This window comes from Sorex fumeus, unplaced genomic scaffold (genome assembly GCF_029834395.1).
Source record: "Sorex fumeus unplaced genomic scaffold, SorFum_2.1 ptg000122l, whole genome shotgun sequence".
Classification (NCBI taxonomy): domain Eukaryota; kingdom Metazoa; phylum Chordata; class Mammalia; order Eulipotyphla; family Soricidae; genus Sorex; species Sorex fumeus.
The window spans coordinates 5,829,553-5,855,543 of NW_026606179.1; the positions used below are offsets into that span (position 1 = coordinate 5,829,553).

A 25,991-nucleotide genomic window follows, 5' to 3' on the forward strand; every position below is an offset into this window, starting at 1 on the left:
CCTTGAGCAGAGAGCCAGAAGGAAGTCATGAGCACAGCGGGATATGACCCCAAAACAAAAACAAACAAACAAAAAAGTTATTTGCTAATATATGTTAGAGTTTCCATGAAATAGGTAAAACATGCAAATGTAAAATTTAGTAATAATTATTAAGAGAACTAAGAAAATTTAAATGGGAAATTTTTAATTGACCTATAAAAGTACAAAAAGTTTTATCCTAAGAAAAGGAATATTGGCGTTATATCAGAAAATATTATATTATAGAACTGCTTACATGTCTGCATTAAGGAAGAAATTGAAATCTTTGGATGTGAAAAAACTGATTGACATGGAACAGTCACTATAGAGGAGACATTAATTCATTACTGAAAAATGTATGAATTCTTTAGCAAGCTAGGAGTAAAGGTATCTATTTTAATCTCGAAGAGGGCAACCATATGCACCACTAGGGAGTGCCATACTCAGAATACCTGTAGGGAACTTAGTCCTGTCCTTTAGAGAAATTCTTTTAATGCTTCTTGCAAAAATGGTTTCAAGACTATGAATTCTCTAAGCTGTTGTCTGTCCTTGAAGCTCTGTATCATTTCTTGAAATCTGAATACTAATCTGGCAGGATAGAGTATCTTTGGTGGGTTTTGGACATTTTGTTGAGTTTTTGTACTATACTCCTTCGTTCTCTTTTGGCTTGTAGTGTCACATTTGATAGATCTTCTGTAAATATTATGGGTCTTCTTTTGTATGTTAGTCCCTTTTTTTGATCTTACTTCTTTCATTATCTGTCTCTATCTCTGGATTTTGTCTATAATAATCTATAAATTATTATAGATAATTTATTTAACTATTGTTTCCTCATCAAATTTACCTTCTTGTTTTTCAGGGATTCCGATGATTCTTGCATCATTACTCTTGAACTCATCCCATAGTTCTTTGGCATGCTGTCATTTCTTTTCAGATTTTTCACCTTTTCTCCTTCCTACTCATCTTGGAGCTCCATGATCTCTTGATCAGCTGCTGTTATTTTCTGTTCAGAGCTTCTATTAGTGTCACTGAAGTCATAGTCTGAGGATTTACTGAACTGGTTGGTAGTGTTTGTGCCTTCGGTGATATTGTTTTCATTGAACTCGGTGGACTTTTGTGTGTTTTCCCCACTGGTTTTCTTATATTCTTGCTGTGCTGGGGGTGAGCATCTTTGTAGTTAGACCTCCTGGAAGATGCGAAGGGATTAGGCTGGGAGTTGCTCTCTTCCTTCTCTGCCTGTCTTCACTGAATGACAGGAAGTATAACTGTGAGCAGCTTATAATTTGCAGAGTAGATCTGTCATTCTGCAGGAGCTGTGGTGTGAGCTCATTAATATGGCTCAGTCGGGTGCTGGGACTTAGCTGAGAGGGAGGGACTCCGTCTCCCATCTCAGCTCAGGCCCAGTGATGTCAGCCAGAAAGTGCATCAACTGAAAAGGTGGGACAGCAAGCAGAAGTTCATTTTACAAAATTTAAAAATATATACAATATGCATTTCTTTCAATTTGTTTAGAAAATACCGTATGAGTTTCAATTATATATGGTATTCCTATTTATATTTGAATGCATTACTTATATTCAAATTTAAACTATCTATCTGTATTTATATGCATATTTTGGCTTGAGGGTCCACCAGTAGTGCTTGAAGCCTGCTCCTGGATCTGTGCTTACTCCAGGCAGTGCTCGGAGGATCATGTGCATGCCTGGGCTTCAACTGGTTTGGGCTTTGTACATGGCTAGCATCTTAGGCCTTATACAACCTCTCTAGCCCCTAACAGTGTATTTTTTACTAGTGTGTATATAAAATTCCATTTTGAAAAGGCACTGGAGTTGCACCAGAGAGAGCACAGCAGACCGGAGTGTGTGCCGTCCAGGCGGGGACTGCGTTTGACCCTGGCACTTCGTGGTCTCTTGAGCAGTGAGCCAGCAGGAGACTCTGAGAACTACCAGGTGTGACATGAAAGCCAAGAAAATAAAAAATACATTTTAACGTGCTGGATATTTATTATTTAACTGTTAGTAAACAGTTACTTCTGGAGAAGGAAAGAGAATGAGGGCAAGGTTCTTACACCTTTTGCTAAATAGATTTTGTAGTTTCGATTTTTTATGAGTCTGTGTTTGCAAAATAAAAAAGTAAATACATGTTTTTCCAGACCCACAGGCAAGAAAAGTCCAGGGAGTGGGAAAGACTTTGGGTACAGTGGTGGCCCAGTGTTAGACAAGTGTATGTCAGATTTTAGGATGCATCAACATTTGGAGGACAGTATCTTTAACATTGCTTACAGGTTTTAACATAGGTTTTAGGAAAAGAAGCAAGGAACTTGGGCCAGGGCTGTAGCTCAGCAGCTGTATCTTTTCTTGCATGTGTGAGGCTCTGGTTTCTATCTCCTGAAGTCCTCCTTGCCCCTAAAAAATAACAGTATTAAACTTTTTTAGAAAAATTTAACCTGGCTCTCCTAACTTGTGAGAAATTTATCGACCCCTTTGCCCCACCCCACGCCCCCAGCTCACTGTGGCCCTCACCTTCCTTTTCATCCCATGCTCCTTATCTTTTCTCTTATTTAAAAAAACCATCACCCAATGTCAAAATAGTCATTAATCCTGTCACTTCCCCAGCACATATCTAGTACCTGGCTCCAGCCAGGCAATGTGCTAAGCAGGGCAGGACCAAGGATGAGTAAGAAAGTGCCAGACTCCTGACAGCAACGAACACACTGATGAATTGCTCATTGCTGGTTGTGAGCATTGCTCTGGAGCTACCAAACAGGAAGTTGGGATGGAGAGGAGTAGGCCTGAGCTCTCTTTGGGCACTCAAGAGGGGGCAGCGAGGCTCTCGGGGACATGAGAATCCTGAAGTCGCCTCTTGCTTGGTTGCACCCAACTGTCACCTCAGGATCAGAATCTTGTAGCTTGATCACTGGAACTATGTGTGGTCCCTGAGCCCTGTGGGGACTGGTCTCTGAGTGCAGAACCAGGAGTAAGCCCTGAGCACAGCCGGGTGTGGCTCCAGAACAGAACAGACCACTGTGACCCTCGTGTGCCAGTACCTCACTGCAGTCTCATATCTGTTTCATTCTTTCCTCCTCCATTGCCCTCTCATCATTCCTTTCTCTGGGATCACTGTGTCCTCAATTTTAGTGCTTGAATTTTTCTCTTCAGTTTTTGCTATAGCTAACACCGACCTGTAAAACTTCCTAAAACAAACCTAGATCTTCAGCATACCTTAAAGTCAACTCCGTGGCTGGCTGTACAAGAGAAAACATAATCATAAAAGAACGTTGCGTTAAAAATGAAAAATGATTTGTAGTGAAGGTGGAACTCTGAAACATAGTCTGTAAGTCCCATGGGGTTGTTAGATCACAAGGGGATTTATGGAAGGAAATAATTCGATTCAGATATTTAATGGGCAGAAAGTGACTCTGTTATCAGTGAATTCACGGAGGCTGCTGCAAGGAAGAGGAGAGAGAAGACACTGCAGAGTGTTTGTTTTATTTTGAACAAGTACAAGAGTGAGGTAAGTTAGGAACATGTGACGACCTGGAGGACTCAGGCTCCCTCAGAGACAGCCAGCGAGAGCCCCAGCCACACTGTGCTAACAGCGTCCTAATGAGAGGCAACACTGATGCCTGCCCCTGCCACATGGTCCTGCCAGGACTGCCAGGCACATCGCAGAGGATCTGGGGAGGGAATTTGCTGAAGGACAAATATGAGGTCCTAGGCGGTTGGTCTAGGAGAGTTTTTCCTATGCTGGGGCTGCCAGAGCCTTTGCCGCCCAGGGGGCCTTTGGGTCTCAGTTAGCAAAGGAGGTTTCCAGGCTCATGGCGTGGCCTGAGCCCCCAAGGAGGCTCCTAAAGAGGCATTGGAGGAGTTGTAGCTGTAGAAGAGGCCCAGCAGCCACCTCTGGGCACTCCCCTTTTCCCGGGAAGGCCCTTTCCTCTAAGTGCCAAATCCCAACTCCTCTCTTTGAGCAGCACCACCTGCCCAGCGAAGTGCCGTAGACTCAGAGCCTTAAGCACAATTGACTTTCTCCTGGTTTTTTGGGTTTTTTTTTTTTTGCTTTTTTGGGTCACACCCGGCGGTACACAGGGCTTACTCCTGGCTCATGCACTCAGGAATTACTCCTGGCAGTTTTCGGGGGACCATATGGGATGCTGGGAATCGAACCCAGGTCGGCCGCATGCAAGGCAAACGCCCTACCCGCTGTGCTATTGCTCCAGCCCTCATGATTGTTTTTTATTATTATGTATTGAATTACTGTGAGAGCAGTTACAAAGTTTTAGGTTTGAGTCTCGGTCATACAATGATGAAACACCCGTCCCTACACCAGTGCACATTTTCCACCACCAAAAATCCCAGAATACCCCCCATCCCACACCCTATCCCTGCCTGTGTGGCAGACGATGTCCACATTATTCTCTTTCTACTTTGATTACATTCAATATTTTGACACCAGACCCACCATTATTATGTGGGATTTTACCCCAACACTCAAATCTGCTGAAAAAGCAACATTAGACAATTTGTTTTCTATTGCTGATTATGAATAGCATATGAGGTTTCTGGCACTGGGCCACCCCAGGTGGGAATAGGTTTCGTGCCTAGGCCTGTTCCCCCTGGTGGCTCGGTCGCTGCCATCTTCCAGAGGCCTGTGGACAGCCAGGTAGGGGCCCGCAGTGACGAGTCACATGGAGCCCCATGGGATGGGGGTGGAGCCGGTCCCTTCCGCCCCCCACCTCCCTGCCAGTGAGACCCTGAGTCACCGAAAGGGCCCTCTGGCTACTCAACAAGCTGCTTAGGCCATGATCCCAGAGACTCAGAAACAAATCTCGGAACCCAGCAGCTTTTGGCAGAAACGTACCTGGACATCGCATTAGGTTTCTGGTTCTGGGCCACCCCAGGTGGGAATAGGTTTTGTGCCTTGGCCTGTTTCTCATGATTTTGGAGATCAGAAGTCCAAAGGGTCAAATTCCTCTAAGGTCTCTCTCCTTGCTTTGTAGGGGACTAATTCTTTCGTGCCTTCACATGGTTGTCCCTCTATATGTAATCTGTATCTGATGAGGGATGCCAGTCATTGGTTTGGGGCCCACACATATAATCTTTCTTTACCTTAATTACCTCTATTGGGAGATGGGGGGATTGGGCTACACCTGACTGTGCTGAGGGCTTTCATTCGACTATGTGCTCAGGGAGCACTCCAGGCAGGATTAGGAGACCATCTAGGGTGCCAGAAATTGAGCCTGGGTCAGATACTTGCAAGGCACCATACCCACTGTGCTCTCTCCAGTCTCTACCTTAATTACCTCAGTTGAGAGGCTCAGTCTCCAGATAGAGTTGCATACTGCGATACTGGGAATTCAAACCCCAACATGGATTTGGAGCAGACAGGACACAATGCAGCTCATAATCAGAGCCTGGCTCAAATATTATTCAGTCATTAAGCATTTCCTATTTCCAAGTACTGTAAACTTTGAGCAGATTTTTTTAACACTCTGTCCTTTGGCATTTATTCATTATTCACTTATTTAAACTGCTCAGAAATACTGAGCATCTTCTGTGTGCCAAGGTTTGGTTTGATGCTGGATATACAGAGACAAAGAATATAATCCCCCACAGACAGCTCTACTGCCACTGAATACTTAGGTGAGAGACAGATGAACAATTTATAGCAACTCCAAAACACCTTAAGAAGGGGTTTCCTGTCTCTCACTGGATCACAGATCTGGAAAGCTGACTGGCTTAGGGGCATCTCTTCTACACCTTGAATGGTGAATAGCAGTTGACAGCTAAAGGAGCTAGTGGGGAGAATCTTGCTGCCCAAAGCATGGCGTGAAGGCCTAAAGCTGAGAGGGATCCCGGTGTTTTAGGGAAATGCAGAAGTCTAGTGTAGGAGCATGTCTCAAGAATGTAAAGGTGGGTGGAGATTGGGTATGAGGTCATGGGAAATGGTACTCATGGACATTTTGGAAGGGGGACTGAGGGTGGAAGGTTTTTAAAAGGCAGGAAGAGGCCAGGGAGGTTGCGCAAAGGGCTAGAACACATGCTTTGCATTCTGGAGCCCTGAATTTGATCCCTGGCACTGCGTGTTTTCTGAGTACCTCCAGGAGTGATTATTGAGCACTGTGCTGGGAGTAGCCCCAAGCTCCACTGAATGTGCCCCAAAACAAAACAAAACAAGTGAAATAGCAGAAGGAACACAGACAAGTCTTACTAGCAGTGTGGTAACAAACCAGCAACTATGGCCCAGGCCCCCAAAGGGGAATAGCAGTAATTCTGGCCAATTATTTGAAAATCAAGAGCAGAAAGAAGATTTTGAAATCAGAGAGACAGAACTCAGTGACTGGCTAGATATGTAGGGCTGAAGGACAGTAAGGAACCATCATTAGTTTGCTGGATTCTCTGTCAACAAATGCTATTTTCTGCTGAATGTATACACCCATGGGACTGCCACTACAAATAAGATACTGAACCTTCCCATCACCCTCCAAAGTTTCTTTTGTGCATGTTTACAGGAAGTTCTGTTTTAGTCTCTCAAGAAAACACCGATCATCTCTCTGCTACTCTACATTATTTTTACCTCTTAGAGAATTTGGCGAAAATAAAAGCACATACTACGGAGCATTTTATTTATTTTTTTTGTTTTGTTTTGTTTTTTTTGGGGCGGAGCCACACTTGGAGGTATTTGGGACTTAGCCTGAGTTGTTAGGAGTGAACCCTGCTCTCTTCTCAGGGGTCACTCCTGATGGGGCCATATATGGAACTAGTAATTGAGCTGGGGTTGGGCACGTGCAAGGCAAGCGCCTCACCCGCTGTACCATCTCTGCAGCCTCACTCTGCGGGGTTGTGTGTCTGGCTCCTTTTCCTCATAATACTTCTAGATTTTGTGACTGGGGAACAGAGTTAGGGAGGCTGCAGAGATGAAGGAGCTGAGTAAGTATCAGTTCACCTCTGAACTTCAGTGACAGTAATGGAGGACGCTGGGTGCTCCTGCTCTGCTCTGCCATTTCTCCACCAGCACCACAAGGTGGCCACCACCCACACCTAGATCTGATTGATCCATCCAGCCTGGAAATAAAACCACCTCTGGAGTCCTAGTGGAGCCACAAAACCTCAGTCAGGATCAGATCAGACACTTCTGGTCCAGAAGTAGATGTGAGAGTAGCTTCCATCCAAGGGTCAGGTTCTTTGTCTTTGTCAGAGAAAGAATTAAAGGACACTACTGGTCACAGCAGGAAGATTTATTAAGGAGATAGAACATATCTGAGATGTGGGTGTGGCACTCCCAGGAGGAGTTAGCGCCAGGTCTTTGTGGTAAGAATTTTAGAGGAGTGAGGTAACAGAATGGGAGAATGGGACATGAAGAGCTGGATTTGGGTGGTGCTGGATTCGCATAAGCATGTATGGACCACATACTTGCACATATATGAATGATTGGTGTATAATTATGCCGCTCAGGGATGTGTATTTGTGGCTCAGTAGGGAGCAAAGTGAAATGGGATCAGGGTTCTATTCACTGAGCCAGTAGCTGGCTGGAACTCTGTCAGAAGTTGGGAATCACAGGGCTGCAGATTAGGGGTCTCAAGACCCCTTTATTTTTCTTCAGACACATAAGATCATACTTTCTGATTCTTTCAGCAGTTTTCCACAGTGCCTTTCCACATTAGAATTACTGGTGCTGTCTAAAGAGGCACAGGTGCACTTGACTAGAGAAAAGGACCTTCCTGGAAAGGAACTCTAGCTGGGAAGCACAGGTTCAGCACAGGCTCTCGGGAAAGGAAGCGGGGGTTTGGTTTTATGCTCAGCAGAACAAAGGTGATGGAGCAGCCCATACATATTCTACCCGTTTTTCAAGAAATCATGAATATTCATGAGAGGGAATGGTAAGCATGTGCAGTTGAAAAACATATATGATATGTACAGAAAATGGCAGGGCAGTTCCTAAATTGGAGGTGTGTATTTTCATACGGTCATAAGAGAACGGGGACTGAGCACCTTCATGGTGTAGTCCAGCTATGGTCACTACAAAAGCGTTTCTGAGGACTGGAGAGATAGTACAAGTAGGTAAGCCATTTGCCTTGCACACGGTTGACCTGGGTTAGATTCTCGGCACCACATACAGTCCCCTGATTCCTGTCTGAGCACAGAGCCAGGAGTAAACCCTGCGCATTGCTGGGTGTGGCCAAACAAACAAAAATCTTCTTGAGTGATTTTTTTTTCCTTTCTGGAGAAGCCCTTGCTATCACTTGAACTTGTATTTCTCTCTTTTTCTCCTTTCTCTCACCTCACATTTCTCTAAATTTCTTTCAGTGAAAACTGTTTGCTTCACTTAAAAAAAAAAAAGAGGGGGCTGGAGCGATAGCACAGCACATAGGGCGTTTGCCTTGCACGCAGCCAACATGGCCAACACAGGTTCGATTCCCAGCATCCCATATGGTCCCCCACGCACCGCCAGGAGCAATTCCTGAGTGCATGAGCCAGGAGTAACCCCTGTGCATCGCCGGGTGTGACCCAAAAAGCAAAAAAAAAAAAAAAGAGAGAGAGAAAAGTGTTCTTGAGGTTCTATCATGGTCCAGTTAGAATCAAAATATTATAATTATAAAATATTAGATCATTATAAAGATGATCTAATTAGAGAGAGGTTTTTATTTCTTCCAGTAGACCTTGGGCCATTCTGTTTTAGCATTTCCTAACCCCAGAGAGTTCTAATTTGGGGGCAGCGAGGATGATAAGTGGCTAGCAGGGAAGAGAGGGGACAGAGTTACAGAAATCTTTAATTATTTGGTTCAATACAGTGAATCTTATTGTAAGTTTAATTTTATAGGAAACTCTTGCACTGTTTTATTTTTAAAATTTATTTATTTTTATTAAATCACTGTGAGCAACAGTTGCTAAACTTTCATGTTTGAGTTTCAGTCGTACAATGATCGAACACCCATCCCTCCACCAGTGCACATTTTCAACCACCAGTGTCCCCAGCATTCCTCCTCCCCCTTCCCCTGCTCCTGTCTCACCCCTCCCCCTGCCTCTGTGGCAAACAAGTTCCCTGTTACTCTCTACTTATGGGTATTATGGTTTGCAATACAGATACTGAGAGGCCATCATGTTTGGTCCTTTATCTACTTTCAGCACACATCTCCCATCCCGAGCGATTCCTCCAACCATCCTTGACGTAGTGATACCTTCTTTATCCCAACTGCCTTCTCCCCCAAATCCTGAGGCAGGCTTCCAACCATGGAGCAATATTCCTGGACCTTGTATCCACTGTCCTTGGGTGTTAGCTCATATTATGACATTTTATATTCCACAAGTAAGTGCAGTCCTTCTATGTGTATCCCTCTCTTTCTGACTCATTTCACTTAGCATGACACTCCCCATGACCATCCACTTATACGTAAAAATTTCTTGACTTCATCTTTCCTAACAACTGAATAGTATTCCATTTTGTAGATGTACCAGAGTTTCTTTAACCAGTCGTCTATTCTCAGGCACTTGGGTTGTTTCCAGATTCTGGCTATTGTGAATAATGCTGCAATGAACATACAGGTCCAGATGTCATTTCTACTGTGCCTTTTTTTTTGCACCCTCAGGATATATTCCCAGAAGTGGTATTAGCAATAGCACAGTGGGTAGGGCGTTTGCTTTGCAAGCAGCCAATATGGCCAACCCAAATTCGATTCCTCGGCCCCTCTCGGAGAACCCAGGAAGATACCAAGAGTATCTCGCCTGCACAGCAAAGCCTGGCAAGCTACCCATGATGTATTCGATATGCCAAACACAGTAACAATGGTCACAATGGAGACGTTACTGGGCCCGCTTGAGCAAATCGATGAACAACAGGAGAACAGTGACAGAGGTATTGTGGTGTCATATGGAAGCTCAAATTTTAGTTTTTGAAGGAATGCCCATAATATTTTCCAAAAAAGGCTGGGCCAGTCGGCATATCCATCAAAATGAAAGGGAATCCCTTTCTCCCCACATTAGCGCCAGCACTGGTTGTTCTTTCTCTTTTTGATGTGTGCCAATCTCTGTGGTGTGAGACGATATCTCATTGTTGTTTTGATTTGCATCTCCCTGATGAGAGATGTAGAGCATTTTTTTTCATGTGCCTTTTGGCCATTTGTATTTCTTTTTGAGGAAGCTTCTGTTCATATCTTCTCCCCATTTTTTGATGAGGTTGGAGGTTTTTTCTTGTACAATTCTACTAATGTCTTATATATCCTAGATATTGGCCCCTTATTAGATGGGTATTGGGTAAATATTCTTTCCCATTTTGTGGGCTCTCTGTATTTTGGTCACTGTTTCTTTTGAAGTGCAGAAGCTTAGATGTAGTCCTATTTGTTTATGTTTGTTTCCACTTGCTTGGTCGGTGGTGTTTCATCCTTAAAGATGCCTTTAGCTTCAACGTTATCGAGTGTTCTGTCTACGTTTTCCTCCATGTACCTTGTGGGTTCTTGCACTATTTTATAGCACAGCTACACTGTCTGCATATCCACCAGCAATGAATCAAGGTTCCACTTGCTCCATATCCTTGGGTGCACTTGATGCTGCTTTGATTTTTAAATGTGTGGTCATTCTAACATTTGTAATAATAGCTCCTTTGCTTCAGTTTGCCTTTACTTGATGAGTCATGATGGTTAACATTTTTTCATGTGCTTGTTTACCCACAAAATATCTTCTTCAGTGAGGTTTGTGTTCAAAATTTTCATCATTGAATTGTGTTGGCCGTTACTGAATTTTGTGAATTCCTTATAAATTCTGGAATCAAACCTTTATCAGTTTTTTTTTTTTTGCAGATTCTTCCTTTTTCCTTCCCCTCTGTTTTTTTTTCTTCACAATGTTTTTTTGGGTTGTTTTGTTTTGTTTGTTTTGGTGTCTGGCTTTGGGGGCCACACCCAACAGTGCTCAGGCTTACTCTATACTCTTCACAGATCACTCTTGGTGGAACTGAGAAGCCATATGTGGGGTCAGGGAGTGAACCTGGGTTGGCCACTGGCAGAGCAAGTCACCTACCTATCATAACACTCTCCAGTCCAACACTATAATTTTTAGGGGTGGGGAATGCATGTCTGACAGTGCCCAGGACCCTGTGGTGCTGTGCATGCAGCCCCCGCATACCTAGCTTGCTCACTGGCCCTCTATGCCATCTATCTCCCACACCTCGACAATGTCTTGAAGAGCAGAAGTTTTAAACTTGATCAAGTTCAATTTTTTTCAGAAGTTTATTTTTATGCATTCTGCTGTGGGTGTTGTTGGGGGGGCAGGGCCGTTTCCTGGCCTGAGTAAGGAGCAGAGCCTGTGGACCTCCAGAAAGGAAGTGGGTGGTTTGGGGCCCAGGGCAGCTGTGGGGAGCCTGCTTGGATTAGAGAGCAGCTGCCCTGTCATTTGCTGTGCTGGGATCTGGGGCGGGGTGCGGGTAGAGAGGGCAGAGCGCATGGGGTGCCCCATCCAATGCCAAGACAAGGCGGGGGAGGCTAGGACATGGCTCATGCTGTTTGGTTTGGTTTGAGGGCCAGGACTCGCCTCAGGGAGTCACAGAGACTCCTTAGGGGCCCTGGCAGCAGTTCCGTCATTGGCTCCACCTTGGGACAGATCTCGGAGCTGTTTCTTACAGATTTGCCTCCAAGGACCATGCAAGGGACACAAGGTAGTCCCAGGAGTAGCCCAGCCTTCGCCTCATATTTGAGGCTCTTGTACCCATTTAAAATAGAATAGAACACCAGGAGCATTTTGTGCTGGGAGTGACAGGGCACCAAGTGTGCCAGGCACCGAATGACTCCACAGCAGTCGCTCTCATTAGCCATCTGGCACTATGGGACAAGTGCTGAAGCCTGTGGGTAAGAAGAGTATTTCAGGAATGTGAAAACAAAAGAGAAATCGCTGCCTTGGTGATCTCATTAAATCTTGAGCGAAGGTAGACCCAGCCTGCATGAGGAGGGCCTTTGCCCGTGGAGGGGTGGTGCAGGCTGCAGACAGACAGGCCCACATTCAGGCATGAGCAAGCTCCCTGCGCCCTCACACCTGCAGGGGTCACAGGGGAGCTGTATTCCCTTCTTTCCTTCCTGCTGCATGGTGGCCCCTGCAGGCTGACCCCTGGGTCTGTGCCTTCGGTGGAAACCGACTGTCTGTCCCCTGCCTTGCTCCTGGCACTTTCTGGTATGGCTTTCACCATTGTATCAACTCTGCCGAAGATTCCACTAAGCCCTTTGCTGCCCCGAGCCATGGAAGGGAGCCTACCTTGGCACGCTGCTCCTCCTGGCACACCACCAGGATTTCTTGATAGCTGAAAGGTGCCACAGAGTCATGCCTCAGCCTTGTCCCCAAACATACTGAACCTGTATGACCTCAGGATTCCTCATGCAGAGTTTTTTCAAGTGTGGTCTTTTGCTTTTGCTTTGCTGGGGGTCCACCCAGCAGTGTTCAGGGCTTACTCCTGGATCTGTGTTCAAGGATCTCTCTTGGCATTGCTCAGGGAACCCTATGTTGTGCCTAGAATCAAACTTGTGTCAGTAGCTTGTGTGGCAAATACCTTAGCTCCTGGACTAGCCCTCCAGCCTTCAGGTGTGGTCTTAATGGCCCACTCCTGGCTGCCGAGCACGAGAGTTACCTCAGAAAGCTCATCAGTGCCTGGGACTCCCAGGCAGAAGCCCAGGGTCCTTTCCACTGGCTTCCAGCACCTCTAGACCATTCTCCAGTTGGAACTCTGTTCTGCAAGGGATTGTTTCCAGGTGACTGTCACTGCCATAGAAAACTCACTTCTCCCCTGTGCTTGACCTTTTCCACAGGTCTCCATGGTGCCATTGCACCATCCTCAAAGGAGACTGTCAGTGCTGACCAGGAAGCACGGAGGGGAGCCGGAGACACAGTACAACAGGTAAGGTCTTGACTTGCATGAGCCTGATCTGGACTTGATCCCTGGGACCCTGTATGGTCCCCTGAGCATGGCCAGGAGTGATCTCTGAACGCAGAGCCAAGAGTAACCCCTGAGCATGGCAGGCTTGAGGAGCAAGGAGCCTGCTATGGCAGTGACTCAGGGTCACTACGGTCTCAAGTGCCTCATCCCCACTCTCCTGCCCCACACTCTACTATCAGCCTGAGGGGCACCATAGCACCAGCCCAAGATCGACCCATCTATTGCTGGGACTGGCCCTCAGCCTCCTGTGCACTGCTTGGGAACACCCCTCCCAAAATAGGAGGAAGAAAGGAATCAGAGTCCAAACCTTGGATTTTTCCCTGTATAACTTCTATATGTTGAAATTTCCAGTTTTACTTCATTAAGTTGGTTGTTACTATTGATAGAAATGAGTGAAAACAAATTGGGATTTGTCAAGTAATTCTTCCCTTGGTATCCTGAGGGTCCCTACCTGGAGTGTAAGATGCCAATGAGTGTTGAGGAACCACGAGAGACGGGCACAGGTCTTTTAACGTTGAGGAAAATGATGTCTGTTCCAGTAGGGAAGGGAACATGAGCCCTCTGAAAGAAAGCCCCGACTCTGCAGGATGGCTCATGGCGGTCTGGGTGGATGCCTGTCTCGGACATACACCTAGAATGTGAATGGATTCCCCACCTCCTCTCCTAGCAAGGCGCTATGGTGTTTTCTGCTGGAGGCCCCCTTTGTAGTATACTGTGGCATGTGGAAGGCACATGACCCTCTGGGGCCATCTCTGCTGGGTTTGTAGAGCTGGAGCTGGCGTTGTCACCGCTTCTGATATCACGTGGCCAGAGGCTAGTGACTCAGGCACAGCAAGCAAAGCAGGTAGTGGGTGTGGAGAGAGCCCGGCACTGATCTCAGGAGCACCTTGGCATGCTGGGCTCAGGCATGCTGGGGATTTGTGCCCTTGCCACTGGGTCTCTGTAGTTCAGGCTCTGGGGTGTGGGAGGAAGCTGGGGGTTCTCTCAGTGGTCTGGGGTGGGTGGGGCAGTTGCTGTGCAGGTCCTGCCTGTTCCCAGAGGAAACCCAGCTGAGTGAGTAAGCACTGGCTGGCCTCTGTCCTGAAGACTGCGCACTGACATCATAGGGCTTTGCCCCTCAGCCCATTTCACTTTCAGGCCCCAGTAAGAAATAAACAGGAAAGTCTGAACAAATGATGAGGTAGTTGGACACTTTAAATTATAGGGTCCCTAAGCCTATTGTTACAATCAGCTACCACTTAACACAGCATCAAACATAAATCCATTTATTTTATTTCAATTAAGACATCTGAAAAAAATTTTTTTTACATCTGGTATGCAGGGCTTACCCCTGACTGCTGGGGGGATCACTCCTAGGGGTTGTATGTGGATCAAGCACAGTTCAGCTGTGTAAAATACTACCCACTGTACTGCCAAGACATCTGAAATCTTTCATTTTATTTATTTTTTAGTTTTGGAATAACACCCGGCAATGCACAAGGGTTACTCCTGGCTCATGCACTCAGGAATTATTCCTGGCAGTGCTCAGAGGACCATATGGGATGCTGGGAAACGAACCTGGGTCAGCCGCATGCAAGGCAAATGCCTTACCCACTGTACTATTGCTCCAGCCCTGACATCTGAAATCTTAACCATAAAAATTTTTAAATGTTGTGGTCAGAGCAATAGTACAGTGGGTAGACACTTGCCTTGTATGTGGCTGACCCAGGTTCAATCCCCACATTCCATATGGTTCCTCTGAACATGACCAGGAGTAACCCCTGAGCACTGCCGGGTGAGTGCATACCTGTACACAGGACAGAAACACCACGATGAGTATGGGATGAGGGTAGTGTTCCTAGAGCATCTGTGGTGGCACAGTGAAGTGGATAGTTAATCAATGGTTGTGATGTTCTCTGGTGTTAAGAACCCTGAAGAAATAAAGAACTACAGGGTGTGGAGTGATGGAGTTACAGTAGAGTGAGGGAGAACTGGTCTGTTCATGGAAACATCTTGGGCAGAAACCAGAAGGGAAAGACCCCCTCACCACTGTCCCCTTGAATCCTACCTGCAAGAGCAGGCAGAACACCTTGGGCAGCAGAAACAGCAAGTGCCAGCTCCTTCCGGGACTGCGGCCTGCTGGAGGGGCTTAGCAGGTCAGGCCAAGCACAGTGTGTAGGAGCCTGAGTACTAATGTGAGCAAGAGCCCAGGGAGGGCTGTGGGGACTTGGGGGTGGGGCAGGTGCTGCAGCGAGGACACACAAGTGCCAGCAGGGAGTGACTGCAAGTGGGTGTGAGAAAGGTCTCAGAAGAAAGTCTGACCTGGGCCAGAGCGATACAGCAGGTAAGGCATTTGCCTTGCATGTGGCAGATCTGGGTTCAATCCCCGGTCATCCATAATGGTCCCCTGAGCACTGCCAGGAGTGATTTCTGAGTGCAGAGCCAGGAGTAACCTCGACAGGTGTGACCCTGAAATAAAAACAAGAACACAAAAACAGGCACAAAATATGGGAATTCTTAGCTGCTTGAGCCTCCCAGGAGGGGCCAGGGTAGGCTTAGAGGAGCTTAGTGGACAGGAACCGGGTAAGTGCTCCACATGGCATGGTTGAGCTCAGCTGCAGCGGGAGCAGTGGGCATCCCAGGTGGGTGTGGCCTGAAGCAGTGTGTCCCGTGTGGGATGGGTTGGGGGCAGCTCCTCAGCTTCTCTCAGCTCGTCTGCGTCAAGGCACAGCAGGTGCAGCTGCAGGACAGCCATCTCTCCGTGCCTCCACCTTCCCACGCAGGCTGACAGGAGGGCAGTGTTGAGCGACGCTGGCTGAAAAATAAACTGAACTTGAACTGTATGTGTGAGGGCCTGGGTTCCTTTCTTAGTATCACGTGTTTGCCCCCCGCCCAACGCTGCTCATGTGGCCTGGTGACCCTCCAGTATCAGTGAATCAGTAGTATCAGTAGTGTCAATGGAAAATCAAGTCCCTAAATGTCTCCTGCTTTTGAAAACAGAATTGAGCTTTTTCAAAGTCTGTCCAGATTCTGGGAAGGATGAACTCTTGGGGGGGGAGGGTTCCTGAAGGGGCTGTGCTGTGCCCTCTGCAGGGTTGGTGGCAGTCAGTTGTGTCTGCCACCTAGGACCAGCTCACAAGCCACTGCACAAGTCTCAGTTCTGGGTGAGTCCAGGAGCGTCCAAGGAGGTCCTCTGACATAGGGTGGAGGCCCTGCTGCTTACTCTGGAAGCAGCAGTAGCTGACGCTGGCCAGGCCACGAGGGTCAGGCAGCTGCGGTGAGCTATCTGTGCCTTCTGTATCTCGGGCTTGCTGTCCTCCTGGTAAGTCCAAGAAGGACAGATTAGAGGGAGGCTTGACTGGAGAAGCTTGACAGATTAGAGGGAGTCATCACCTGCCCCTCGTGCTCTTCCAGCTAAATCCTCTCAATTGGAGGCCAGAGCTTCTGTTTGTGGGGTCCAGTGCTCTTGGGGTCCAGATGCTTCCTCCACTAACCACTGCAATCCTAAGGGTGCTTATGGTCCTACCACCCGGGGTTCTGAACCCTCTTATATTGCTCCTCCATATCCTGCTCACTACGTCATCCATACTCCTGAGCATGGCTTGCTGACATGCTGTGGACAGACAGGCGCAGACACTGGACCCCAGACTAGAACTACATTCTAGACATTCTACCTCAATAGAGAGGGAAGCCTCAGATTTCCTTCTGTTCTACTATTTTTGTTTTCTTTTTATCACATAAAAATTGTAATAAGATACACATACCATTTAATTGTCCTTATTTGGGGGGTACACAGTTCAGTGCCGTAAGTCCATCCACTTTGTTGTACACCCCTCACCACCACCCAGTGCAGAATTGTTTCCTATTGACAGAACCAGTAACCCTCCCTCCTTCTCCCCCCTCCCCCCATTCTCCTGACTCTATGCACTGACGACTTTAGGGACCTCATATAAATGGAATCACACAGGATTGGGTTTTTTTATATATAATTTTATTTATAGAATCACTGTGAGAGCAGTTACAAAGCTTTCAGGTTTAAGTCTCGGTCATACAATCAAACACCCATACCTTCACCAGTGTCCATTCTCCACCACCCCCCCAAGCCCCAGTACATCCCCATCCCACACCCTCACCCTACCTGTGGGGCAGATGATTTCCACATTACTCTCTCTCTACTTTGATAGCATTTTGATTATATTTTGACACCAGATCCACCATTATTATTTGGTATTTTACCCCGACACTCAGATCTGCTGAAAAGGCAACAGTAGACCATTTGTTTTCTATTGCTGGTTATGAATAACATGATGTTGTGTGGCTGCAGTAGTGGCTGCGTGATTTTGAAATTCCAAAATTTTAACACTTAAATCTGGAGGGATTTCTGCCAAAACCTGTTGGTTTCTGAGATTTGTTCCTGAGTCTCTGGGATCATGGCTGTTAAGCAGCTTGATCAGGAGCCAGAAAAGCCGTTCATGGGCGGCGACTCGGGGTCTCGTTGGGACGAGGAGGAAAGGGCCAGCTTCACCCCCATCCCGTGAGGCCCCACGTGTCTCGTCACTGAGGGCCCAAATCTGACTGTCCAGTGGCCTTTGGAGGATGGCGGCCACCGAGCCTCTTAGGGGGAGCAGGTGGAGGGACAGCACCCTTCCCCCCTGTTGTGGTCCAGCGACAGTAACCTGCTGCAGGGTATGGACGCATTTCTGCCAAAACCCATTTCTGGGTTTTGATATTTGTTTCTGAGTCTCTGGGATCATGGCCATTAAGCAGCTTGATCACAAACCAGAGGCCATTCATGGGCGACAACTCAGGGTCTCATTGGGGGGAGGAGGAAAGAGGATTGGTTTTTTTTTTTACTGATTTATTTCACTTAGCATGATGCATTCATGGTTCATCTATATGTAAAATATGTTAGAAGTTCCTTCCTGTTAGGACTGAGTAATTTCCCATTGGATGTATTTTTGTTTATCTACTTATCCACCAATAGGCATTGGGTTGCTTTCACCTTTGGACTATTGTGAATAATGTTTCTGTGAACAGTGTATAAAAGTGTCTCTTTGAGATTTTTCAATTATTTGAGAATCTATCCAGATCTGAATTGATGAATCTTATGTTAACTCCATTTTTGTATTAATTTTTTTAAAAATGAAAGCCCCATCGTTTATAGTACTGTTAATGATAGGATTTCATGCAAACAGCATCTAGTACCACACCTTCCACCAAAGTGTCCCCAACCTCAGCCTACCTTGCTACCCTCATATTCCTGTGCCTGGTAAACTCCGTTCTATAGACCATTTCTCAGGATAATTTGAGGGACAATGCAGCATGTTACATTTCCGTCAGTCGTGCTTGAGAGGGCCACATGCCCCGTTTGTTTGAGTCCCTGGACTTGATCCTCAGAACCACCAAAAACAAAACCAAAAAGGTGCATAAGAATTCCAAGGGCCAAAGATTTTTCCCCCTTCCCCTCTTCCTCCCCTCCTGCCTTAAATTTTCAACTTCTTTATAATCTCCATTGTGAGTTCAGAAAATAATGTGTGGGTCCGGTGGGGGGTAGCTGCTATGATGATGCGTGTGCTTTTGGGGTCCCAGAGCCACCTCCCACCCTCCCCAGGGCTCCCCAGCTAAGAGACAGAGAGACAGGGAGAAGGAGGACCACAGCCTGGTGGTGAAAATGGCCCATTTAATGCAGAGCAGCTAGCATACTTGTAGGACATCTGAGGGGAGTTGAAGAATAGGAGTTAGGTGTGATTGATCATTTATGTAGGTAAGAAATCTAGAAATTTACATAGATCATTTACATGGATAAACATAGGAAATTCTCTTGGGCTGATTAATGCAAGGAGACACTCCGTCTCCTAGGGACATCTGTGTTCTTTTCGTTGTATATGTTATCAATACTTGCAGTTGTTTGGATAAACACACTGAGACAAAGATCCCAACACTTAGTTCTCTGGGCTCTGAGAGCAAGCAAGGCTTTTATCATAAATCCCAGACTAAGTCCTCAGGCCAGTTCAGCTTCTCCTTCCCCATGGTGGTCCTATCTCTTAAGTCATAACAGTTTGCATTAAGACCATGTTTTTATGCTATCTAAACATACCCCATTTCGAATGAGAGGGTACCTTTGCCGCTCGCCCCAGGTCCATCCCAGTCCCACAGTGGGACCTTCCTTTTGGGGTGTTAGGAACTACAGCAACTGAAGGCTGAGTCAATTAATTATGATGAATGCCCAGGAGTAGATATATTTCAGAGTGAATCAACTCCCAAATATTTGGAGCATAGCATCAGTGGTCTTTCTGTGTTTAACCAAAGAACATTGCTCTATAGTGAAATATGAAAAGGCTATAGGGGAAATAGGAAAGCAGGTACAAATACACAGCACTTCAAATACAAAGCAGTACAAATACAAAGTTCAGAATTACCAGAAAATTTTGGCTTATAAGTAACCAAGACTGACTTCGGAAACTGACAATGAGAGGTAAAATACAAAGGAAAGGTCAAAGATAAACTTTAACTAAATTAGGGATGCTAACAAGGGCACAATAAGCTTCTCTGGGAGGAGGAAAAGTGGCAATTCATTGATGAAGCCTAAGACACTTAGGGTTGATATTCAATACCCCATTACTTTTATTTTCCTCTCTCTTTCTCTCTCTTTCTCTCTCTCTCTCTCTCTCTCTCTCTCTCTCTCTCTCTCTCTCATAGTAGCAATTCTAATGGGTATGGTTGCATGTCCCTAATCACTGTAGTTCTTTGCATGTCCCTAATCACCAATGATGTTGAACTTCTTTTCATGTAATGGACCATTTGTACATTTTCTTTGGAGAAATATCCATTAAAGACCTTTGTGCATTTCCAAATTATCTTTGTTTTTGTTACTGAGTTGTAGAAGTTCTTTATAATCCTGGACTATCTTAGTTTACTAAATATAGACTGTATGGTTTAAACAACAGAAATTTATTTCTTATGATATTAGAGCCAGGGAAGGCCAAGATCCAGGCACCAGCTGATTCAGTTCTTAGTGTGTTTTTTGTTCAGCCTATTTTCTGAAGATTGTCCACTGAATGGTTTTGTGTACTGTATTATTGTTTTTATCTTATTTATCTCCAGCAGATCATTTGAAACTTTTCCTATAAAAAGGGAGTTTTTTTAGTATTTAGTTTTATCTCCTTTTCTTTCTTTTTTTAATTGAAATTCAAAATTTTAGAGCACCATGATTTACAATACTGTTAATGATAGGGTTTCATAGATATAGTGTTCCATCACCACACCCTCCACTGTAGTGCCCACTCACTCCCCAACCTAACACCACCCACCCCATTATGGTAAGCTCAGTTCTTATTTATTTATTTATTTTAAATTTGATTTTATTTTTTAATGAATCACCATGAGGTATGGTGCTGGAGCGATAGCACAGCGGGTAGGGCGTTCGCCTTACACGCGGCCGACCCGAGTTCGATTCCTCCGCCCCTCTCAGAGAGCCTGGCAAGCTACTGAGAGTATTCGATATGCCAGACACAGTAACAACAAAGTCTCCAATGGAGACGTTACTGGGCCCGCTCGAGCAAATCGACGATCAACGGGAGGGCCTTTACCTTTACCTTTACCACCATGAGGTACAGTTACAGGCTTACAAACTTTCAGGCTTATGTTTCAGTCATACAAGGATCGAGTACCCATCCCTCCATCAGTGCCCATTTTCCACCACCAGTGTTTCCAGTATCCCTACACCACTCCCACCCCATCCCCCCCCCTCAACCCCCTACCTCTGTGGCAGGTGCATTTCCTTTTACTCTCTCTCCTTTTGGGTGTTGTGGTTTGCAATACAGGTATTAAGTGGCCATCATGTTCAATCCGTAGTCTACTTTCAGCACACATCCCCCAATCTGAGCAAGCCCTCCAAGTATCCTTTACTTGGCGGTCCCTCATCTATCTGGGCTGCCTTTTCCCCCAGCATGTGAGGCCAGCTTCCAAGCCGTGGAGCTATCCTCCTGGTCCTTATCTCTATTATCCTTGGATGTTAGTCTCCCATTCTGTTACTTTATATTCCACAAATGAGTGCAGTCCTCCTATGTCTGTCCCTCTCTTTCTGACTCATTTTACTTATCATGATACTCTCCATGTTGATCCAATGATATGCAAATTTCATGACTTCATCTTTTCTTTTTTTTTACGCAGGAATGATTCTTTTATTCTCCTCTTTATGATATGTAGATTGAGATGATTTTCACTTAGCAGTGTTTTTGAGTACACCTTTTCTTTTTGGAACTATTCTACTCATTTCGCTACCTTCAGTAATCATTTTAATAAGAACCTTATCTTCTGAAATGTACTGACATGAACTCACTCACTCAGGTATAAAAAGCCACTTCACCTTTTCTAACATCTGAATAGTATTCCATTGTGTAGAGTACCAAAGTTTCTTTAACCAGTCATCTTTTCTTGGGCACTCGGGTTTTTTCCAGATTCTGGCTATTGTAAACAGTGCTGCAATGAACATACAAGTGCAGATGTCATTTCTACTATACTTACTTTGCATCTAAAACAGCATGGTATTGAAACAAAGGCAGAGCCTCAGACCAATGGAACAGGGTTGAATATCTTTACACACACCCTCAAATATATGATCAACTAATCTTTAATAAAGAAGCAAGAAATGTGAAGTGGAGCAAGGAAAGCTTCTTTAACAAAAGGTGCTGGCAAAACTGGACAGCTACATGCAAAAAAATGGGCTCAGAACTCTACCTAACACTATGCACAAAAGTCAGATCAAAATGGATTAAAGACCTCAACATCAGGTACACTGAAGCTCAGTTCTTTAGACCAGTTCTCAGACTAAGGCATTCTCTTTGATTGTCTTTGGTTATTTGTTATTCCTTTCCTATGTTTCTTTATATCCCACATATGAGCGAGATCATCGTGTCTGTCTCTCTCCTTCCAACTGATACTTTTCAGATCCATCCACATAGCAGCAAATTGCATGATTTTTGTCATTTATTATAGTTGAGTAATATTCCATTGTGTATATATTCCATGGTTTCTTTATTGTCATCCTTTTTTGAACACTTGGATTATTTCCATATTTTGTTTCCTGTGAATAGTGCTGCAATTATCATAGAATCACAAATTTTTCTGAATCCAGTTTTTGGGCCCTTGGGTAAGCACCAAGAAGTGGAATTGCTAGTTCATATGGAAGTGTGATTCTTAGTTTTTTTGAGATGTCGATATTGTCTCACAACAAGCTCGAACTGTTCAACATTTGCACCTCACACACCAACAGTGTAGGAGGGTTCCTTTTTCCCCACATTCACACCAGCAGTGTTGTTTTTGTTCCTTTAGATGTGAACCAGTCTCACTGGTATGCTGGTATGAAGTAATATCTCATTGTTGTTTTGATTTTAATTTTTCTGAAGAGATCCAGAGCATTTTTTCATATAACTATTGACATCTGTATGTCTCCTTCTTTTATTTTTTTTTGAGGGGGGAACTCCCAGCTATGCTCAGGGCATATTCTTGATGCTGTACTCAAGGACTACTCCTGGCAGCAATTAGGGTACCATTTGTGGTGCTAGGGATCAATCCCAGATTGGCTGGATCGAGGCAAGTGCCTTACCCATTGTACTATCTCTCCGGCCCTGTAGTTCTTCTTTGAGGAAGTTTCTATTCATATCTCCTCCTTTTGATGAGGTCAATTGTTTTTTCTTCAGTTTTACAAGTGTTCACTCTTCTATATATATAAACTGTAGTTAGCGGTGGGGCTGGAGCGATAGCACAGTGGTAGGGCGTTTGCCTTACAAGCGGCCAACATGGCCGACCCGAGTTCGATTCCTCCGCCCCTCTCGGAGAGCCCGCAAGCTACCGAGAGTATCGCGCCCGCATGCCAGAGCCTGGCAAGCTACCCGTGACGTATTCGATATGGCAAACACAGTAACAAGTCTCATGATGGAGACAGACGTTACTGGGCCTGCTCGAGCAAATCGATGAACAACGGGAGAACTGTGACCTGTGACCTGTGACCTGGTCATGTGGAAGGCAAGTGCACTCACTGTACTATTGCTCTGGCCCTGTGATGTGTCTTTTTATTCTGGCCATTTTTGCAGTGCAGAATATTCTCAGTTTGATGTAGTCCCTTTTGTTTATCTTTGCTTTTGTTTGCTTAGTCAGCGGGATGGAATCATTAAAAATGCCTCTACATTCAATGTCATGAATGGTTCTGCTTATGTTTCCCTCAATATAATTTTGAGTTCAGGTTTCTTATCAGTGGACTTAATTGGTGTGAGATAAGGCCGAATTTTATTTTCTTACCCATGACTGACCAGTATTCCCGTCACTGTTTGTTGAAGAGGCTGTCCTTGCTCTATTTCATGTTCTTTGCTCCTGTGTTGAAGATTCATAGTCATATACATGCATATGTATCTCTGGGCTCTCAATTCTATTCCATTGGTCTGAGAGTCTGTCTTTATTCCAGTGTTGAAGATCAATTGCAACAAATGGCAACATTCAAGGATAACCTTTTTTTGTTTGTCTGTTTTTGGGAACACACCCAGCTGTACTCAGAGCTTACCCCTGACTCTGCACTCACAGATCACTGGTGGCAGGCTCAGGGGACCATATGGGGTGCAGAGGATCGAATTTGGGTCTGATAGTATGTGTAATGCAAACACCTTTACCCTCTGTACATCTCTTTCGCTCTGAGCTCCTTTTTATTTTTAAACACAGTAGTTATGTGGACGTTGCTGAAGTTCCCATAGGGCCATGTCCATCTACTCTCTTTGGCTTTGGCAGGCATTCTTTGCTCTGAACCCACATTGGAAGTAAGGAAATAACACCTGGATCAGTGGCCTTGCTGCTCTTCAGTTGCTTGGTTCAGCTTTGGAGTCAGCGTGGATTCCAGATTTCAGCCTCTTTTAGATTCTGTGCTTATTTGGTTATTTAACTGCTCCCGTTTCTTATTCCCAGATTATACTCTATGGGTTTTGGATGCCCACCATGTGAGATTGTTTCATATTTCCCGCCAGTGCTTGTTTCATTTTAAAATTTGTTTTCAGGTTTGGCATGACATGATGAGTGGTATGCATGTTCTTTTCCTTATAGTTTTTGTTTTATTATTTGTTATTGTTACTTTTGGTTTGGGGGGCATACCAAAACTCTAGGACCTGGGGACTGCTCTGGGCATGGTTGTCAGGGCTGCTGGAGGCCATGCGATGTGGAGATTGAGTCTGATCTGCCCGTGTGCAGAGTTTGTGCTCTCTATGAGCCAATTCCCAGGCACGCTTCTTTGTTCATGATTTTTTTTTTTGTTTATTTTTGTCTTGGGGTCTCATCTGGCAATGCTCAGGGATTACTCTTAGCTTTGTACTCAGGAGTGCATTCCTGGTGGGTTTGGGGAACCATATGTGATGCTGGAGATCAAACCCAGGTTGGCCACATGCAAGGCAAGTACCTTACCCACCATACTATTGTGCCAACCCCCTAGTTCATGGTTTCTTAAAATAACTTTTGTGATGAGATAAGTGAATTTTAGTTTTTTTCCTGATGCTTGTGTAGAAATCTGTTTGTTTGCTTTTTTTTTCCTCTGTGTGTGTGTGTGTGTGTGTCTGTGTGAGGCAGAATAGTTTTTTTACTGAAAATTTAAAGAAATGTGAAGGGAAAGAAAGAGAGATAGATGTGTTCAAGAGGGAATATGGGTTTCTCTAAGAAGGATCCTGTTTTTCTGGGACTAAATCTAAGGCCAATAAGATGAGTTTTCATCTCAAGACCATGAAAAATAATAAACTTTGAAGTTTCCTGAGGCTTCAGCTGGAGCTCAGAATTCCCCTAATAGCACCCACATCTGATTCTCAGTGTTAACGTTTCAGTGTTAGGAAATAAGCCAGGTGCTGGTCTAAGAACCAGCCTCCGGGGCTTTTTCTCGACCACTGGGTTTCTTCGCCTTGGCCATTGACATCGAAGGTCAGACACTTCTTAGTTGGGGGCTCTCCACAACTAAGACATATGGCAGAACCTCTGGTTCTACCCAGTCACAGTCTCAATTTGAGGTAAATTCACATTGCCAGATGTCTCCTAAGCAGACTTATCCACCAGTCCACACCACTGGGGCCGGGATCCTGGGTTTAAACCCTGACACTGCATTTTTTAGGGGAGAAAAATGAGCCACTGTTGTTAAGAAGATTGAGAACAAACCCAGTTAGATATTAGTTATTTTCAACATGTTCACTTACATTCTATTTCCTGCCCAGTCCCCTGGTAATTGAACTATGTGAACATTCTTATTTTGTTAGTTCTCAGACTTGAATGCTTTAACTTTCCACTTCCTAATGCTTATTGTGCTTGTGGAGACCTCACTGCCCTCTTCCACTCCCAGTTACTATTTTGTGATAGTCCAGAATGGTTTCCTAGTTGCCTTTTTGTTTTCTTTCCTTAAAAGGGGAGTGAATCAGAGTTCCTGAGACACCCCCTCCAACATGGTCCTGAAGCCGGAAACAGTATCACCATGACTGGTGTGCTCTGAGGATGCAGGAGGCCTGTGAGTGGGCCCAAGTTCCTTAGCACCAAACACCTCACGGTGTCTTTGCGATCACTGTGCCGCTTCCTCCCTCTCCTCTCCTCACTCCTACTACCAGTTTATGAGCTATAGTAAGTCTTATACTATCCTAGAAAGAAAAGAAGCCTGGTAAGGAAAAAAAGTTTGGAAATGTTAAGAAAACATTGCTGAGAAGACCTTCCTTCTCCCCACCCTTGTGGGACGTCCTTCCTCGACTGAACTATAATTCCTTGAGCAGTTTGGTTCTTTGAGGTGGGTAGGAGGGCCTCTTCTGTCAGGGAATTAATAATAGAGTGATCTTTCTTTTATGTTTGCATACTTGATCAGAGTCCGTCTATTTATTTTCCTTTCCTAATCCACATCTACAGGAAAAGTGGTATTCCCTGTGCAGACGTCTCTCAGCACTTGAACTGTGTTAAGGCTGGGCCTGCCTGACTGTTAGGTGCCACGGGCAGTATTCCTTTTCCTCTTTGCTTTCTTTTCTTCTTTCAAGTTTTCAAATGAAAATAGGTTGCTATATGTACGAGAAGAGAGCCTTCCTTAACTGTGG

The 25,991-nt window shown here is 45.1% G+C and overlaps 1 protein-coding gene across 4 annotated transcripts in view; it reads left to right on the forward strand.

Annotated features, from left to right (window-relative positions):
- Positions 1 to 25,991, forward strand: part of SPECC1 (sperm antigen with calponin homology and coiled-coil domains 1) — a 422,681-nt gene that overhangs the window by 47,795 nt on the left and 348,895 nt on the right. For 3 of the 4 annotated variants that reach the window (XM_056135728.1, XM_056135726.1, XM_056135730.1), the window contains exon 1: positions 12,803 to 12,885. The exons of the other annotated variant lie outside the window; for it this stretch is intronic. The gene's annotated coding sequence lies outside the window, so the exon portion shown is untranslated. Of the gene's footprint in view, positions 1 to 12,802; positions 12,886 to 25,991 lie in introns of those variants that run through there. 4 annotated transcript variants of the gene reach the window in all.